This window comes from Lissotriton helveticus, chromosome 3_1 (genome assembly GCF_964261635.1).
Source record: "Lissotriton helveticus chromosome 3_1, aLisHel1.1, whole genome shotgun sequence".
NCBI classification, from domain to species: domain Eukaryota; kingdom Metazoa; phylum Chordata; class Amphibia; order Caudata; family Salamandridae; genus Lissotriton; species Lissotriton helveticus.
Window position 1 is genome coordinate 1,262,326,214 of NC_136061.1, and position 14,886 is coordinate 1,262,341,099.

Below are 14,886 nucleotides of genomic sequence, written 5' to 3' on the forward strand. Positions count from 1 at the left end.
CTAAATTCGTAATAATAATACAAAGAATATATGCAAACCATTGCCAATAGAATTTCTGAAGAGGTCACTGCCAGCACCACCCACAGATGGCGCTGCCATAGCGGGACAGCTAATTTCAGAGCTGGGCCTTTCTGCTGTCTTGATTGCACTACTGACCCCGTCCAAAACTATGCACTTTCAGAGGGGGAAGGGCAAGTACTTCTGTGGATGCACAGCTGCACACCGTAGGGAAAGCAGTGTCGGACTTGGGCAGCCGGCCTGGGTCGCCTAGTGAGGCCCGCCCCACGGTAAACTCTCCACTGAATGTATCGGCATCCAAAGGAAGGTGTGATGGACCTGCCTGCTCCGTGACCCATGGCAGTATCTCTGTCCCTTGGAAGTCACAGGATGCAGCCTACACCCAGCCTCATGTCCAGTACTGTTTTGTTCTGGAAGCATGATTCAAGGTTGATTTGTCTACAATTTGTAAGCTTCTGGTCCTCATTATGAGTGCTGTGCAGAAAACTGGCAAACACTGGCACAAATTAAGCACTGAGCCAATAGGATGCTTTGAGGATGTGTTTCAGGTAATCCTGTTTATGAAAGTCAAGGCAGATTCCGGCTGCCTGACTCTGGAGTACTTGGAGGCAGAAATTGAGTTCACTTGAGACCACAACAGAGGATGTTGCAGTAGATATGAGATCTTATGCGGTCTTTATGGAGCAGTGAGAGGATTTTTTAAAGAAGAGAAGGCTCTGTGCGCATACCTGCATACTGCAGTGATGTTGGATGCAAAAGTGAGGTAAGCATCACAAAATATCCTTCAATTTAAAAAAAAAGTTTAACATTATGAGGTTAATATGGAAAGTGAAAGTTTCAATGGGACTCTAAAATGTGAGCTGTGCACATTTCTGCCTGTTCCTCTAGTCCTTAAGATTCTAGCTCGCTGGCCATTCTTAGGACAGGATCTGCGTCGAAAGGGGCTGGCGCGAAGACAAGTGGAGCAGGACTTTCTTCTGAGCTGCTCCTCTTCAAATTGTGAGTCTGTACTCATACACTTATTTATTTAGTTACTTTGCATATCTGACACTCGAGTGGGGATGTGTAAATAGCTCCAAGAATTAAATGCACAGCGTAGAATAGACTGATATATCCATGGCACAGGTAAGCAAACCGTGTTCTAAGCTAACCCCCTGTCATACTTGGCACCTTCAGCCATTTCTGGATTTTTAGCAAACAGCCCTATTATTTCACTTATCTAATAGGGCATTACGTCTGGCATCTACTTTCCTTCCCACGCCTTATGCAGAGGCCTTTCAGGACACAGGTAACACGAAAACCAGAATACATTTGCATACTTAGGATGGGAAAAGTGAATTTACGTATAACATACAGTGGCATAGAAAGGATTTCAGAAGCACGAAGGCAAGTAAGGTAAATGTCCCAACCTCTGGTTTGGTGGTAAAAAAACAACTATAGGAGTGCAGGGACCCCTGGGCTGGAATATTATTGCACCTACTGCACTATTGAGAGCTACGTCTCTGATTCCATAATGCAACATACATGCCAACACTTCTAATTTCCGTGGATTTCTTCTAATTCTTAACGCAAAAAAATTATGTTATGTTAGCTTTCTCCCATTTAAAACGTCCTCATGTCCAATTTCATCCAGCAATTAAATTCTTTTTTTTTCTCTAAATCGCCCTCTTAGCTTTTTTCTAAATGTTGGCTTGTAGGATAGAACCTAGTACTGGCTAAAGTGCCGGGGCCTGCTAAACGTGTCACACCAGACACTGCCACAGGGAATGTTGGGATTTCTAAAATTTGAAAATTGCATTAAAACTATTCACATTAGACAGAATTCTGCTGCAAACATCTCTGGTTTCTTGACTCCTCAGAGGCTGTTTTTTTTCTTTCTAAAACATAATTGCACTCACATGACCATACTCCACCCACCCCCCTCAATTACACCTGTCATTTTAAACTCTATCATTTTCTTTATCTGAAAGAGCCTCAGAGGACATTAAATGTGTGGTAATGCACGCTGTTCGCGTGGGGAAGAAGTGTGAAGATACGAAAGAACGCTAGTAGCGTGTTATGTCACTTTATCATATGCCACTTACCATAATTGGGTGGGAGTCTGCTTCAAACCACACGTGGGTGATCACACCGTCAGATCTATGTGCAAAGGGCCTTGTTTTAAAACCTTTTATAATACTGAACATTCGAGTGGGCACCTCACTCCATGTCATCAAGGACACTGTTTCCAGTCCTGGACTTTCAATGGATAAACTAATGCTTTCTGGGTCCTGTGGCCTCCTCTCCTTTCATCAATTTAACACAAATTATGCATTCGATAGCAGTAATTTCTACTTTAGACCCGCAGGACTGAAACAGTGTAATGAAATGGAGGAAGGTAGCCACCCTAGCTCAGAGAAAGACTTACCTATCATAAAAGTGCAATATCTGGCCACTGGAAATTGCCTGTGAAAGACCATTACAGTTTGTAGGGATCGAAGGTGGACCGAAGCGTAGAATAAAGAGGAGAGATACCTGGTGCCTGTACAATGCAGGTGTTGCTAAGGATGAGAAAGTCACATGCCAGTGTCAGGCCCCTTTCATGATCACGGCTCATTAGTCCATGATGCTTAATTACTATCCAACTCAAATCCTGAAATATTTTGGGGAAAGTTAAAATCCACCAAATATTGTAAAACAGGGCTGAAATGTTGTAATTTAGCATCTCAGCATAATCTTCTTTACTGCTGCTAGTGGTTGCCACACAAGGCAAATAAATAGTTATCTGACAATCAAGTCCTATTTCTGTGTCACTGATGCCCACTACAAGCAGAATCTAGCCAACAAGCTGCCTCACAATCAGTCTTTAAGGTTAAAGTAAGAGCAGCAAAGGCAGAGTGAGCACAAGCTCTCTATAGAGCAAGAGAAAATAAAGCCTTTTATTAAGAGGAAGCTGTAGCTGTGTTTTCGGCAGACATATTGTTTTGGGTCAGCCCCTTTTACGAGATGAGAAGACTTTTGTTGTCGCTCTCCTTTTTCTGTTCCTGATTCAATGGCTTTCCTTCCTATTCATGTGTATGTCCCACCATGGAGCTTTTCGGTGTTAGAGTGTTCTGATTGGCTGACTTGCATCCTTCCACTGATGACCTTGCTTGCATTCAGAAAACTATTTTCTTCTTCTTCTGTAAGCACGCCATTGGAGAGCATGAGTTGTCTTGCTCCCTCGTCCTTGTGAAGGGAGCACTGACTGGTGTGTGAGGAAGGAATGTTGGAAGGAAATGGAAAGCACAAAAGGAAGCACAGTGAGTGATGAAGGAAAGTGCAATAAACAGAAGTAAAGGACGCACAGACGAATGACAGGATGGAGAGATGGGAGGAAATGGAAAGCAAGAAGAAAGCATGGACTGGAGTGTGAAGAAAGAGATGAACGGAAATGGAAATCAAACAGAAAGCATGGGCTGGAGTGTGAGGAAAGAGATGAAAGGAACTGGAAAGAATGAAGCAGGGACTGGTGTGAGGAAGGACAATTGGAAGAAAACCGATTGAAGAAGAAAGCTGGCACTGGTGTGTAAGGAAGAAGAGACGGACGGAAACTTAAAGCAAGAAGTAAGCACAGACTGGTGTGAGGAAGGAGAAATGAAAGAAAACTGTAGGAAAAGAAAGATGACACCACATTATCGTCACATCACGTTGTCCATCTTCAACCCCTCAACATCCTCCTCTTTGATGAAAATACAGAAAGTGGACATGGATCATAGAGTATTGCTTAGTTTAACTTCTAGCCCCTGCTTTCTTGACCCTCGAGCCTAGAGGCTAGCAAGGACAGACTCACGGGTATCAAGGAGGAAACCAGGCATTAGGAATTAGTACATTATATATTAGATTGTTTCTCTATCTAGAAACCAGGCATAGCAGTGCTATCCCTGGTTACCCCTAGTTGAAGTCCATGACAGGCTCTACAGAAAGATACAATGAATGAAATAGGGAGGGAGAACAATGGTGATGAAAGAAAGACATGGAATTTGGATTATAAGAATGGTGGAAAGCAAAGATGAAAGAAATGGGTGAAGAAAGGATGAACAGGAAAGAAAAATAAAAGGGGATGGTGACAGATTGGTGCCAGGAAGGAACCAAAAGGACAAAATAGCCTAAAACCAAGCAAAACTAGATAGGGGAAGAACAGGGGATAAGAAGAAAAGATGAAAGATAAGATAGGGAAACGGAGCGGGAGGAGGGAGGCTGAAAAGTTGGAAGGAGATGAGGATCAAGGAAGGGAAGGGAAGGGAGGGGAGGGAGGGAGGGAAGGAGGAAGGAAGGAAGGAAGGAAGGGGGAAGGAGGGAGGGAGGGAGGAAGGAAGGAGGGAGGGAGTGAGGAAGGAACAAACGAACTGTAGCATTTCTAAAAGTGTGCATAGACTTCCTTCTAGTTCACATTCTAGTGGTTATTAAAAATGAAGCTAACAGCAAGCTGCTTGCGCTGAACCCTTCCCTGGGGCTTAATAAAGTCCCACTCACTGCTGTTGTATCATTTTTATACTGCCATAAAACTGGACCATTTAGCACTTTTGTGTTATTTCAGCAGTTAGCACTGCATGGAAAGCGATTTAAAATTTTGTATACATTAAAACTGCTTGAAAAAGAAAAGGGTGGGCTACGAGACGGCAGCGTTCTAAAGAAAGGCAGTCTATTAAAAGGGCACAAAGTTGATGATTTAGTTTTCCTTCTACCACACAAACCCTCGACAACCAAGCCCCCCCCCCGCCCCCCAGCGCCCGAAAACACATACATGCCCAAATCTCTGGCTGTCACTAAGACTTAACTTGCAGCCCCAGCCCCGCTGGCCTTTTTCATAATTATCGCGCTCTCGAGGCGCGCGCCCAGGGTAATTTCACCAAGGGCACATCCACAGGTGCAGCGGCTACAGGAAGTGACCGGTTGACGCCGGGACTACGCACACGCATTTTCCTCCGGAGGAAAACGTCAGGGCCCAGGAAGGAGATTTCAAACAAACTGCGCACGTCTTATTTCGCTTGGAAAGGAACTGAAGGTAACGACACAACAGTGGGCCCCGGAACCGGGGGGGGGCGCAAGCGAATCTAAGGCAACTTTAATATTGTCTTTATATAAATAAATTTCCAGGGAAAGCGCGGTCTGTCCCCATTATTTGCGCGGGTACAGCAGGGCCACTCTGGCAGGCGGCAGGGGCACCAAAGGGGCATTTAAACAGGGCATTCACTTGACTCCACATCGCTTCCTGTTTTGGTCCGGAGCTCCTGCCGTCCGATGAGGCAAACCCCGCTGGACCGTGCCTGAATTTCGGAATTTCCCCACCCGCCTGTTCCTTATTTAAATATTGGGAAGGGTTAAAGTGCATAGCTCTTTCTTGGTTTCAATTGAGTTTTTTGTATGTTCTACATTCTTTTAGGCTCTACATTTTTTATTGTTGGGTTTTGTTGTGGATGATCAGTCATATTTGGCAACAAAGCAGGTAGATACTTTGGCATCAGAAACAAAAGCAGGAGAATTCTGGATCAGTTTGGCTTAAAACCTTATGTCGGGGCATTAGCACCACCTTCTGTAGGGAAGAGCTCTTTATGTGCTCTGCAATGATTGTCATTAACCCTCTGGGCTACTCTATTGTCCTGCCCGGAGGATGCTGGGAGTTGGTGCTTGTGCCAGTGGACTAAAGTTTGCCCAGGTTCCCAGGCTCATCTCTTGAAGGGTGCCAGGGGAGATCCCTCTTTTGGGTTTTCTCTAGTATGGTTGTTTACGGGCTTGGCTTACATGTTGGTACCGGCTACCTTTCCTGTGAGGGAGCAGGTGAGTTCACCTTGTAAAGGTTACATCCGGTGGGCCATGTGGGTTGCGCTCAGGCCCCAAGTCAATTTGCTGGTGCTTTAAGGGCCAGCCGTGGAGTTAACCATATCTCCTAAATATATTGGTTAAGAGATTCCAATGTCTATCTGTATAGCTATTCCCTAATGTGTCATCTCAAATGTAAACAATAATGTGTGTTCAATATGTAAATAGTATGTGTGAAATAAAGATACTTCTGCAAATATATGGAATATGTAATAAATATGGCCTCACAGTTGATCTCGTGCACACACACTAAGTGGATCCGGTCCATTCTTGAATGCCTATGGTTAAATACGTGGTGACCCACGGTAAACAACCTTTACAACGCGGTCAAAACACCGCAGTGCCATTACGATGCATCTTTTACAACGCAAGTCGTTAGCACGACTTGCGCTGGAGGGCGCTCTAGACTAAGGAATAGTAGATTTACTATTCCAACACCTTCCCTACTGTACGTAGGCTGGAGTTGGAATAGTAAATCATACTATTCCTAAGTCCAGCACCCTACAGCGCCAGTCGTGGTAACGACTTGCGTTGTAAAAGAGGCGTTGTGATGTACCGCGATCATTTTGATTGCGTTGTAACATCATACATCCTGACCCACAATTTGGGCTTGTCTCAACTCACTCAATTTGCTCTGCTGAACCCCACCTGTGTGAGCTTGGAGCCGAAATACCTACTGCAGAACAAGAAAACTACTTTCCAAACCCAGTGCGCACACACTCTCCGCGGGCCAAAACAGTGTGATCCTTCGCAAAGCACTTCATCTTGCACTGCAGCATTTTGAAAATGCTTAGAAACAGGCTGGGCATAGCTGTTAATTAAGCAGGTGTGCATTGTACAGACAGAATAGAGGCAACAGTCGTTTTGGGTACATATTTATAAGAAAGTCACTCGGCGGGCATGTCACCTTGCTGTGATGCATGACAGGAAACGGGCAGAAATGTGCCGTATTTAAAAGAATACAGCGCATGCCGCTTTGGCTGTCTAGCGCAAACGCGGACACCCTTGCACCATGCAAAGGTGCCTGCTTAGTAAGGAGGATTGTTTTTGTTCAAGAAGTGGTACCTTTCTGCACAAAAACAATCCCCTGAGGCATTCTTCTCTTTCTATGTGTGCTGCAGAATGCATCGCACATAGAAAGAGGAGGTACTTAGGAGAAATAAAGATATTTCTCCTTGTTACACCTCACCTGGGAAGGTGCAGCATGTTGGTGCATTCCCAGGTCTACCACCTTTGATAAATATGGGAAAGCATAAAAATCCATGGATGTTGCGTGGGAACGCCCACACAATGCCTCCCTGGTGCAGAGTAACACAACGCAGCAATTTATCCTTTATTGCATTACTTTGGACTAATGAAGCCACTCAGGGCCGCACAAGGTTGCCTTGCGTGGCTTCATAAATCGCATTTTGGTCTTGTATCGCGCATGCACCACGTTGTGTGGTGCAAGCGCAACGCAACCCCACTCATAAAAACGCCCATAAGTCCTTGCTGTTACCCCAGCCCTCACCAAACACAATTGTTGTGTCAGATGCAGACATGTGGCAGAGGCATTTATTTTATGAATGGCAGACAGTGTTTCATTGAGACACGTATGTTGGTCATATATAATAGAGGCAGATGACATCTAATGGGTAGATATTGTCTAAGGGCACACATTATCTAGGAAAATAGCATCATAGGAGCATATATTGTATATTATGAAATGTCATTTGGGGCTGGGGGGGGCAAATGTTTTCCAGTGACTTTAATGTCTCAGGGGCGCATATTGGCTCCTAGTCAGATTTCCTTTCAGGGGCAGGTGTTGTTTAATTGGCATGTGTTATGTTAGGCGGGTACCAGTTAAATGCGTGATAGTCCCAGGTGCAGGTAAATTATTAAGGGGGGTAAATACTGTTTCAGGAGCAGATGTCATCTTAAGGACAGAAAATGTGTGATGGCAGAAATTACCTCGAGGCTGATGTTGCCTAGGGGGCATGTACGGGTAAATATGCTAGTGGTGCTCCCAGAATCCCAAGCGCCAAAATACTACTGCCAATGAGAATGTACTCTGCAGCTCGACAGGTTGCTACTCTCCGCACTAAGACAGCCTCCACAGGTCTGGCCGAGTGAACCACACCCACGCAACCAGTAGTGTGCCAGGCATGCCACGGGGCCTGGTGCAAATGCAAAAAGAGCAATTGATGGACAAAATGCAGAACAATGTCATACATTCACCCCAGTACAGAGATCTGGGCCTAAATCCAAATATTTTTTTGCTTACCATGCCATTCCAGTTTGGACCAAGCCATATGCAAATCAGTCTTGACCCTGCGCCCAATGGGAACAGTCCAGCCCGAATTGCCAGGCCAGGTCCTCCCTGGACTGGAAAAAAGCATCCTAGGCCCGGTTGGGGCCTGGTGCAAGCAAGGAAAATGCCTGACCTTGGCTGCTGTCGGAGTAGTAAAATGCAGCAATTATCAGAGTTTAACTCTAAGACCTCTGGGCCCTGGTGCCACTACACCTGATGCACCAATAGTAGTCACGCCCCTAAACGCCCCCCTTAAGAGTCCCATGTTTCCGTGCCATATTACTGCACGTGCAGCTGCATTCTCGGCGTATACATGCCTGACTCTCGGCGCCTGCGCAGCGCTGGGCTGAGATAGCAACGTGGCCGTGGGGGCCTCAGGGGCGGGACGCAGACCCCTGCAGCCCCTGAGGGGTAAAGGGCCCCCCAACCCTTTAAGGCCCTCACAACCCTGAGAGGGCCCAAACGAACCCCAATACCAACAAATGAATATCTGTGAGATATGGGACCCAGCATCACATTCTGCAAGGGGGAGAGGGCATTAATATTCGTTACGGCACTGGGCATGGCTCACAGGTTTAGCGGTAAACTAGCACACTGAGCCTTCAACTACACATTCATCCCGCCACGCTAGCCAACTCTGTTCGGGGTCGACTGGCCTACAGCAACCTCTAGTGATTCCTCAGCAGGCCAGTGACTCTGAATGATGAAAAGCACAAGTGAGAAATGTTGCTGGGGCTGAGGAGCAAAGGAGGAAGAAAGGAAAGGGCAATATTAGGAAGCAAGTAACGTGTTAAGAGCACATGGAAGGAATTTTCAGACGCTTCAGCCCGTCGTCTCCCGGGGTTTCTGTCTACGAGGGAGGCGGGGGGGAGTAACCGTGCCGGGGAAAAGAAAGGAACAACATTTTGTCCATCCAGCGTTTTTACTATGCTGGCTTTATGGCTGTGTAATAACCATTAATTGCAACCTTGCATAACATTATTGTTAGAATCATCAGCTTTAAATTGGTCAGGGAGACTTTTTTTTCTCCACAAAACAGATGACGCGGCTAGGAGTGTGAAGAGAAAGAAACTTGGCGCTTTTTGCGCAGTGCTCGCACTTATAGAGTACGGCTGGCAGTGACGTGTGATGATGACGTGTCATAGCTTTAAATGACCTCGCGCTGACCTGGGAGAGGCAGCTGGGGAGGCGCAGACTGAGGGGGTACCACCGCAGAACGGCTGACAGTCGCCATGACGCAGATAGGGTGCGACATTGTCCACCAGTCCTAGGTGGGGAGGTGCCAGACAGGGCGCGGCACTTGAGGAATGAAGTGCATACAGGACTTGGTGCAACCCATCCAATGACAGGGGACAATAAATGCAGCAAGAGCCTGGCACTGCCACTCAGTGGCAGCGGAAAGAGGCGCAGAGAGGTCAGGCAGGGCCTTTCACTGCTCATCCAGTGACAGCGGAAAAAGAAGCATAAATATGACTTGGCGTTGCCCAGCCCAGGTGAAAAGAAGTGCAGACAGGGCATGCACTGCCCACCCACTGACAGGGGAAAAGAAGTGCAGACAGGGTCTTGCACTGCCGTGCAGTGGTGCATATATGTATTCTTTGCTTCGTTGTGTGCATTGTGCACATCTGGCCAGATTCATAAAAGTGCACACCTTCTAATTTTCATGTTATTGTGTGAAAAGAGTGTGTTCTGTATAGTAGTCTGCACTGAGTACAGCAGATACTGTGTGTTTAGGTATATATATATATATATATATATATATCTTCGGAATGTGTACAACGGAGTGGGTGCTGCTCTGTCTGTGTTTTTTTATGCACCCACACACAAAAATATGCACTATATACAATCGTAAATTGGGTGAACATACATGTAACGTGTACAACTATACCGGTGATCATGTTCACTGTACAAATCTGTATATTTATTTACAATAGATCCTGCAAAGCGTGCATGTAACGTACGTAATGTGTGCATGATACCCCCATATTCACTATCCACAGTTGTATGTTTCTATATACATGATTCTGCTATGTGTACGTATGTGCATGTACGTACTGTGTGCAACATAGTATGCTCATTGTACTCATCCATATGTTAACATATACAGTAATCAGCCTTGTACATGTAAGTAAGTGACACAGAGGACACTTATGTGTCTCACTTTATGGAAACGACAGTCATAGGATTAGTGTGAACGGAACACGTGTGCATTTTGCAGAGGTGGCATCTTGGAGTGCTAGGCGTGGTAACGGGGTCACAAGGAAGGGCACATCCACACAGCGATGGGAGATGTTTATCATAAAGACAGGAAAGAGGACCGGAAAGGGAAGAAGGACTCGAGCGCGAGGGATGCATAGTCAAGGGAGGTGTGTGTGTGTGTAGTGGTGGGGGTGGGGGTGTAACAAGAGTGAGGGGTGGTGTGCGAATGGGGGTAGAGAAGGAAATAAGTGCTGGAACTGACTAGCTAGGGGGGAGGGGGCAGTGAAAGGACAGAGAGCCACTGAAAGCAAAGAGAGCAGGGGCGTGTGCAAGGAAGGAGAGGCACGAGAGCACGGTTATTTATTTTATTCTTTGTAGTTTTAGATAGCGCGGATTTGATCCCAGTGCATTGGAGCGCTTTCGATGACCTCCAGATTACTTTACACAAAGTCAAATTATGTTTTTCATAGTCCGAAGCTATTATAACACCCTTTCATGGATCCAGCCTTTCCGGATCTAGAATAGACACCTTTTGTTTTGAGAAACAGGGTGCCCTGCAAGTGTCCCACGAACATGCAGACAATACAGGGATCCTCTACAGCCAGGATCTTGGGGGGGGGGGCTGAACCCGTGCACGGGCGAAAGCTAAGGGGTTCAATACTCCCAGAGGGGTGCACACAGCGACTATAAACAGTTGTTTTCTCAGCAAAGGTTGGAGAGGTATCTGGTTCAGTGAGTTGAACTGCAGGGCCGGACTGGCCGTACCGGCATCGGAGATTTCCCCGGGAGGCTGGAAGGGTGGGGGCCAGTTTTGCAGCCGTGCTACAATATGGCCGTCATTAACAAGAGCAGCAAGCAAGCATAATCCACTTACTTTCGTTTCCAGCCTCAGGGTGCCTGCCAGCCAGTGCTTCACAGTTGCACACCACCCTCCAGCACCCAAACTCCTCTTGTATTAGTCAGGCGTGTTGACTATGCGGGTGCTAGTCTGACAAAATTGCCAGGGCTACTTGGGGTTTACCGGTCCGGGCCTTTTGAACAGTCATCACAGGCATGTAGTAATCTTGTATCGGCTGACAGCCTTTCGTCCTTACATAGTCGGTGTACTGAGTAGAATTGACACCTTCAATTAGAGCGCTTAAAAATGAGGTACGGGCCACTATATAAAACACTCTACTATTACACACACAAAAACCCCACACTAAACGGCTCTCGCTGATGCAAAGCAATTACAGACCCAGTGTGCACTTGCTTCGGTTGGGCAGGATGAGGCTGCCGCCATGCTCTGAAAATAGTCAAAGCCTTGGGGATGAAAACACACAGGGGCCCTGAGGGAGTGTGCATAGTATCTGCTTTTGTTACCACCCTTACTGTATAGGTGGGCACAAGGGAGTAGCCAGAAATTTACCCCACTCACCCCCACTTTGATCCATGCCTTGAATGCCATGGGTGAGTAAAGCGAGTATGCCATACCCACCCTAGGCGAGGTCCCTTCATTCCACCTTCCATCCATCTGTCTCTCTATCCCTGAAGCTTCATCCATCCATTCATCTATCCATCTTTTCATGCTGCCATCCATCCTTTCACCAATCCATGATCCTTCCTTTATCCTTCTGTCTATCACCTTTTTATCATTACACTCCCCCATCCGTCCTTCTATCCTTCCACTCACACTTCTAGGCGTTAAGCCATCATTTTTCCATACATACATAGTTACGGATTACCAACTAGCAACGTAGGCACTGGCAAGTGGGCCCCACTCCTTTTAGGGGCCTGCGGCAACAGATCAAAATACAACTTAAAGTGCATAAACCAGAGACATGAGATTCACATAAAAGTTTGTCTCTTAAAAGCTCATCTTCTGGCAGCTGTCAGTTGTTAAAAAAAATCAAGTGCATGGGGTATTAGAAAATAATTTACGAGGGGGGCTGGAAATTTCAACTACCTATGGGCCTCCATAGGATTTAATCTGGCACTGTACATACATCCATTCCTTTTCAACCTTCCATCTTTTCACCCTCTTTTTATCAAGTCACCCGTGCATCCAAACTTCAAATTATCCATCCATGGATTTGTCTAGCTGGGTGGCAGGCCTCTCAGGGAGGCCTCAAGTGTTTCTGCCTGGGGGTAGGAGGGGGGGGGTAGGAAGGGGGGTGGGTGCAGGGGATGGGGTTCGGGCGGCATCACCAGGCTCTAGCCAAAAGAAGCATTTTGCTGATAACAGTGCTTTGTTTTCAGTGGGGGAAAAATGAGCGGCAGTAAGCTGCTCTGTAATGGGCCATCTCTAACATCTTTTGTCATTTATATCCTGGCTGGGAGAAAGTGTCAAAAGGGAAGGGACTCGAAATATCGAAGTATTCTTATAAAACCCCCACCCCCATTTCTAATAATCACACTGTGGATACTTTTTCACGTTAGGAAGGCCTGCCTGATCAGAATAGTATGTTTGGCAATCATGTATTTGATTGCATTTTAAAAGTGGTAACAGAACTCACCTGCAATGTCTAAATAAGTCTAGACATATTTAAACAGTGCCAGTTTAATAAAATAATTGTGAAACATTTGGGGGGGGGGGCAACATTTTTTTTCCCACTGGAGGGGCGCAGCTTTAAAAGGTTTGAAGACCACTTGTATAGCCTTAAATCATTCCAGCCATTCATTTTTTCACTCACCCATGCAAATCCATCAGTCCTTTCACCCTTGCATCCATTTGTATTGCTTTTGTAGGTCCTTCTTGTTAAAGTCTCTTTCTTCTTTTCAGATGTCTTTGTTTCACTCTTCCTTCCAACCCTCCCTCCCTCTCTCAGTAACATAGCCAACATATTGTGGGCCCTGGTGCATGGACTAAAATACAGCAATAACCAGGTTAAGTGGACACCTCAGGGCACTGGGCCCAGTGCCACTGCACCTGCTGCACCAATAGAAGCTACACTATTCCTCTCTTTCTCTCATCATTCACCTTTTGGACCTCCTTCCTATGATTGGCTTTGCATCCCTGACCTCTGAGACGGTGTTCCCATTTTAAATTGTTTTTATTTTAAGAGCTTTTGTCAGAACCACCCATGCGTGAGCTGTGAAAGAAGTGTTCACAATTCCACTGGGTGGGTAAATGCGTGCAGCCAACTGCAGGAGGATTTGTGGGGTGTGAGCAATAATATGATTTCTACTGAAAATAAAACCACAACCGCCCACTCATTTTTTAAAGTAATGTGATTGAGGTGACAGGACATTCCATTCTCTCCAAGTGGCATACCTCAATTTCCTGCCCAAGCACAAATTGTGGAAGCGATCTTATTTTGAACCTGGTGAACTTGCAGGTTTGTGTCTGTCCACTGGACAGGCACTATAAAAGGCTGCTTTTATTGTGACAGGCCATCGTTCACAAACCCCACACAGCTGGCATCCCGCCTTATATTCTAAACTCCTTCTCTCGTTCATGATGAACACAGTGCAGTCACAGTGTCACAACACCCACATGGGCCACTTGGTGCCCACCCGATGAGTGAGAATGAGGCAGAAAAATTGAATCTGATACTGTGCATTACACACAAAACACAGTAAAGAATCCACCACCCCGAGGCCCAGGCAACCTTAGGTTTGGTAAAAGTTTTACAAAAAGCCCGGGGAAGTCTGTGGCTGACCGAGCAACCACAGCATCTAATTATAACGTAAACATGCTGCCCTTTTTCCTAGTCGTCCTTGTCTGGCCGGGACTACTTCCGGGTCATGGCCCTGACATACAGACGTCACTTACATTAGGTAGGGGCTTTTCAGCGGTTGGGGACGGCTGCAAGGTATATGACCCTTAACAGGAACTGTCCTGTTTGTACTGTACAGCTTACTTTGCCCAACTGTATTTCTGAGTCCTGCTGCAAGTTCCAGTTAATAGCGGTGTCTACGGGGCACAGCCGGAATTACATATGAAATCAACTGAACTGCTTTGGAGAAAAATCCCAGATGATTCCTGATGTGTCTTGGAAGTAGTCCTCTGTGTGCAACTCATTTAAGAAGAAACCAGTTGCATTTTGAATTTCAAAAATGTAATTTAAGCACTAAAAACAGCGGTAAGGGGCGTGAAAATGTTGTTTTTCAACGTGGATGCCACTTATTTGTAGAAATAACTTGTGAATGGTCAACATGAACTTCCACCAGAAGCAGCAATTTTCTTTCTAACAACGAAACTTCTTAACTGGCACAGGGGGACATGCTTGCAGAACATAAAACAAATGATTACAATTTTTTCTCGTACCCTTTGCAGGATTGGTTAGCACTTTAAAAAAAAATTATTGTGTAGCTGCAGGCAACATTGGATGTGTGAAGCTACACCATCTACCGTCTGGATGACAGCATTGTGTGATCTTGGCCGCACCTACCATTACTGCAGCAAGGGCATTGCCACCAGTGCCCAGAGGCAAGTGGGCCCACTGCACCCCAGTTATCGCTGCATATTACAAAGCAACAGGGGCAGGATGGCCCAGTTTACCTACTTTCATAATGCTAAGGCATTATGCATGATTTACTCCATGGCCAGGGTGAGA

General features: G+C 46.0%; 1 protein-coding gene and 1 long non-coding RNA gene across 4 annotated transcripts in view; one reads left to right on the forward strand and one right to left on the reverse strand.

Moving 5' to 3' along the window:
• The window catches only part of FOXO6 (forkhead box O6), a 268,410-nt gene that overhangs the window by 242,302 nt on the left and 11,222 nt on the right, over nucleotides 1-14,886 (reverse strand). The window lies entirely within an intron of this gene.
• Nucleotides 4,955-14,886, forward strand: part of LOC144823416 (uncharacterized) — a 386,557-nt gene continuing 376,625 nt past the window's right edge. For all 3 annotated transcript variants that reach the window (XR_013608784.1, XR_013608785.1, XR_013608786.1), the window contains exon 1: nucleotides 4,955-5,044. This is a non-coding gene — a long non-coding RNA (uncharacterized LOC144823416). The remainder of the gene's footprint in view (nucleotides 5,045-14,886) is intronic.